Source organism: Miscanthus floridulus, chromosome 19, assembly GCF_019320115.1.
Source record: "Miscanthus floridulus cultivar M001 chromosome 19, ASM1932011v1, whole genome shotgun sequence".
Lineage (NCBI taxonomy): Eukaryota > Viridiplantae > Streptophyta > Magnoliopsida > Poales > Poaceae > Miscanthus > Miscanthus floridulus.
The window spans coordinates 74,190,538-74,196,189 of NC_089598.1; positions in this window are offsets into that span (position 1 = coordinate 74,190,538).

Consider the following 5,652-nt stretch of genomic DNA (forward strand, 5'->3'; position numbering starts at 1 on the left):
AATGGTAATGCTTTTGGACTTCCCTTATGCATTGTCCTTAGATTTTTATTCCCTTGTTCACTCATCTGAGTATGAATGAAGCTTCCATCTGATTATTAACGAGCCCACGAACACATCTTCGTAGTCGCTCCTTCTTTGATTCAGGCGACAGCGCCACCGCTTCCATCACCGTCCCTGCTCCACCAGATCCTCATTAAGATGGTGGAGGAGGCCCCCAACAAGAGTAATGAAGTGGCCATCCCCATAGACCATGTCTTGGTCCTCATCCTTAGCCACCTCACTGCTCGCTCCTTGTGAAGCTGCAAGTGTGTCTGTCACTCCTAGTGTCAACAAAAGATGCTCGGCAGTCCACCAAGGGGTATCCCGCGATGGTAGATTGATCGGTGGAGGTGCGCGTGATTAGGAACCAGATGGTGACACAAGGCACAGAGATAGTGATTTAGACAGGTTCAGGCCATCTAATCGACGTAATACCCTACGTCCTATGTCTTTGGTGTATTGTATTGAGTATGAGATTGTATCGATCTATCCACTAGGGGACCCCTGCCTCTCCTTATATACACTAGAGGGGCAGGGTTACAAGGAAAGTATCCTATTTGGTACTATACAATAACTTGTGGTGCATGCTGAGCAGCGCCGTGCATGCCTTGATCTTGTGGGCTGGGCCACCCCTAATGGTGCGGCCCATGTCTTGTACTATGGATACCGGAGGCCATACCCCCATAGCTAGTCCTCGAGCCTCCCAGTAGGTGATGTAGTCATGTGGTGCTAGGGTTAGAAAGTAGAAGACCAGCTGAGCAGGTAACCAGTCCTTGGGCGTAGCCTCGAGATGAGAACAAGCACATTCACCGCAAGGTGAAGTGTGCCCACTTAGTCCCCAAGCTTGCTAGAAGATGAAGAATGAATCTTGTAGCAGGGTCAAAGAAAAAGAAGTCTAAAAGCTTTGCCAACATCATCCGACATGCGTGCATCAAGACCCCAGACATGCTGTCCAAGATCAGCACCCTGATCTAAACAGCATGGAGCAGCTTGATAGCACACCGATGAGATGTAGCAAGATCCAAGCACCGAGGAGTCCCCAGCATAGCTAGCGATGTCTGAGCACCGAGGAGTGAGTAGTCCCCAGCGTCGCTAGCAATGACCGAGCACCGAGGAGCGAGGAGTCCCCAGCGTTGCTAGCGACGACCGAGCACCAAGGAGTGAGGAGTCCCTAGCATTGCTGGCGATGACCGAGCACCGAGGAGTGAGAAGTCCTCGGCGTCGCTGGCGATGATCGAGCACCGAGGAGCGAGGAGTCCCCAGCGATGATCGAGCACTGAGGAGCGAGGAGTCCCCAGCATCGCTGGCGATGACCGAGCACCGAGGAGCGAGGAGTCCCCAGTGTCACTGGCGATGACCGAGCACCGAGGAGCAAGGAGTCCCTAGTGTCACTGATGATGACCAAGCATCGAGGAGTGAGGACTCCTTGATGTCGCTGGCGATGTCCAAGCACCGAGGAGTCCCCGATGTAGCTAGTGATGTTTGAGCACTGAGGAGTTCTCGGCGAATCGGGCGAGGCCCGAGCATCAGCGTAGCTAGCGACGTCCGTGTAGTGAAGTGTGCCCACTTAGTCCTTGAGCACGAAGAAACTGAGCACTGAGGAGTCCCCAACGTACCTGGCGATGAAGCACGAGCGACGAACAGTCTGGTCAACTGGTTGATGGCGAAGTGAGCATTGACTAGAAGCGACTAACGAATAGTCCGATCAACTGGTTGGTGATGAAGTCCATGAACCTAGCGGTCCGACCAGGTGATCGGTGGAGAAGTTCGAGCACCAGGTGGTCCGATCACCTGGATGATGATCCTGCAATACAAACATGTAGAACGGGTAGTACATGATGTAAAAATATATGAACTCTAGAGAAAATATAGCTTGGCAATCAGTTGGAGCGAAGATGTATTTATATTTAATATAAACCGCCCAACTAGTTAGTGTGTAGCTGAGTCTCTAGCCCTTGCTAGCCTGTTAACCATAACATAGAGCGCGGAGCCCATGCACATGTAGGAGGAACAGGCATGACCAAGGAGCCGCTGTCGACCACCCATAACGCAGAGCGCGGAGCCATCACACGTGTAGGGAGGAGCTGGAGATAGGCTGTCTCTGGAGGCGTCCGAGCATCAACATGACTGTTCGGGGGTTTGGAAAATAGTTTGGAGTGCAAACATGGAGAAAATAGCTCAGAGAAACATTATGGTGATATACGGAGATTGGAGAATATTTAGGAAAATATTAAAGTGTGACTTAGCTTTAGACAGAAAGTCTGGTCGACGACGTATGGCATTATCTGGTCGGTGTGAGGATGGACATCTTCAACCTAGTCGGCGAATCTGCCCCTTAGGGCATGTTGGTAAGTGGCGGCGGCGTTGGTGAACCCGAAGGGTAGGGCCATAACCCTTGGAGTTTCCCGAGTAGCCTCCGATAGATCTAGATCAGAGGGTGGTCGGCATTGAACCAGAGTGTCCAGAGCTGATTCGGTGATGGAGAGGCAATCGATGAGCTTTAGACTGACCCGATCGATGGGTACAATTAGATCGTCATTATTGATCTGCCTCCTCTGGTAGTGAGGAAGCGGGCGGCGAGTTATTGATGAAGGTGACCTCGAAGGTGGTTCCAAGATCGGATCTGCTGTCGTGGGGGCTGATGTAGCCAGCGATGAATCATCGTTGTCGTGGGCCAACATGGATCTCCATGAGATTGTTGATGAGAACACATTGTTGATTTGAGGTCCATCTGGCTTGCCATGGATCAAGCGCACACCCCTACCTGGCGCGCCAACTGTTGACAAAAGATGCTCGGCAGTCCACTAAGGGGTATCCCACGATGGTAGATTGATTGGTGGAGGTGCGCGTGATTAGGAACCAGATGGTGACACAAGGCGCAGAGATAGTGATTTAGACAGGTTTGGGACGTCTGATCGATGCAATACCCTATGTCCTATATCCTTGGTGTATTGTATTGAGTATGAGATGTATCGATCTATCCACTAGGGGACCCCTGCCTCTCCTTATATACCCTGGAGGGGCAGGGTTACATGGAAAGTATCCTATTTGGTACTATACAATAACTTGTGGTGCACGCCAAGCAGCGCCATGCACGCCTTGATCTTATGGGCTACGCCACCACTGATGGTGCGGCCCATGTCTTGTCTTGTGGATACTGGGGGCCATACCCCCACACCTGTAATAGCCTCATCTTGGGATTTGAGTACTATAAAAAGCTACCCTAGATTCTCGCTAGATTCTTCTACCGTAGCTAGAAATGCAAACGCAACTTCACCAGCGTCAATGGTGAATACCCCTCCTTATCCTTCTTGCCCTTCTCTATTCAGGATGTTGTGATCTCAGATTGCTCCCAGGGCCTCATCATCTTTAGGTACTCTAGGTTTCGCTATGTTGTATGCAATCTGGTGACTAAGAAATGGTTGCTACTACCGGGTAGCAACCATTCTTGTGGTTCAGCTCGCTTGGAGTTTGATCCGATAGTCTCCTCATACTTCCATGTGTTTGAATATGGGATCAACAATGATGACTCCTTAGGTGTCAACATGTAATCATCTAAAACTGGAGCATGTATCTTTAAAGAATCTGAATGGGATGAGGGCATTGTAGTATCCACATATGGGAAAGGTGTGTTTATTAATGGTTTTATGCTTATGCTAGAGTTCACCCAAATAGTTTCTGTTGATATGGAGGGAAAGACATGGAGGAAAATTCGTAGGCCAACTGGTGATGCAATCTCCATCCATGAAGCTCAGGGTCAGTTATGTTTATATACTACTGATACTTTGAATAGGTATGAGCTTTTAATCTAGATCCTTGAAGACTATGGTACTAGTAAATGGACATTGAAACATAAGGTGACCATGTTAGAGCTATTTGGAAAGAAGAATATTGAAACTTCTACTGAGGTTTGTGATTGTTAGCATTTCTTAGCATGGTCACCAAGTATGGATGTTTCAAGTCCATCCTCGGTAACGGCGCCAGAAATACCTGTTGGTATTTCTTAGCACTATCACTAAGATTGAGTTAACCTTAGCAACGCCGCCAAGAAACATCAACTATGATAGTTTTTAATGATTACATAAAATATCTACAAGCGCACGGATCTATTGTTGTAGCATTTCACTCGAAAGTATTCAAGGTATCGTTATTTATATTTTCCCAAAGGACGGCAAGGTATAAGAGTCTAGCATGAGCAAGATTACATACATGCATTACTACATTAGTAAACCAATAGTCTATAACAGGGGTAAAAATGGTATTTTCAGGATAGTGGACACACATATGGGCCAACCTCAAGGATAAAAGGAAAACAAAGAATAAAAGAATGTTCCTAAGTGGAGTAGGCATGTTCTAATATAGCCGTGCAAAGAACAGTTAATGATCATACAAGTTACATGACTAGAGTTAGAACTAAGTGTAAGACAGGTTAGGAGGCCACTAAGTACTAGTCTACCAGCAACCTCATGTGATGATTTAGACTCCTACACCCTACCCGAACGTGGGGGATTACAAGGGATGAATATGGCTGTCACCACCTGCCGCCTACCCCTCAATCGGAGAGTAGGAAATGTATTCACCTGCTCCCATGTACCGGGCACCACACCTGATTACATGGAAACTACCCAAATACCCTCAGGTCCTCGACCCTACGGATTGATAGGTAAAGGACTTGGGCACATCCAAAGGCATGATGAACCGCCACCTCAACTTAGCTCTAATTCTACTCATACAAGATGTATGAATGGTTAAGCATAAAGTTGAACATGTTAAGATCATAACATATAAACTATATGCTAGTTCATATGTCAAGATTATAGCATGAGAACTATAGTCTAGTTCATATGCACTACTATATTGAAGATATGAGAACAAGGCTACGGAAGAACTCTTCATAGTATTCATACCAAAGTTATTGCTCTTCTTCCAAGGAGCCAAGCTCTCTATTGATGGTAGTTATCATCCATCATAAATCATCAATATAACTTGAAATAATGCATGAAAATGATCACCAACATAGACTTAGGGGTTTAAACCAATAATTTTCATGAGTTTTGGTGAATTTGTGTTTTCAACAGGGTTATTTCTGAAAACCATCAAGGGGGGTTAAAACGTCAAATTAAATCACGCTTATCCGCTGTGAAACTAACTCCAAAAGGTTCCATAGGACACTAGAAGCCACATCACTAAAGTAGAGGTTAGGACAGGCCGCCCAGTCCCTTAGGGCCACCTGTTAGTCTCTGCTTCGACGTCGGTTCCTCCAGCACCTCCTAGGATGCATCTATGTCGTTTATTCAAGCCGGTTTGATCCGAGGGCTGAAGTTAGACACTCTAGACTATATATACCAGCCCCTTCCCCCCTCTAGAGCACGCTGCCATAAGTCAAGATCATACTAGAAATTAGGGTTTATATAGAGAAGAGAATAGAGCTCCAATTCTTTAAGTTTCTAATATATGCTAGCTAGTAAGGTTCATGTAGAGTGTGGGCTATTGCTTAGGATTTCGGATCTATCGTCTGGAGACTGGTATAGCCATTATATCTCTATATTTATGACTTTGTGCTACTTCAATATTATGTTGCTATTTACTATGTTCCTAGTTTACATTAGATAT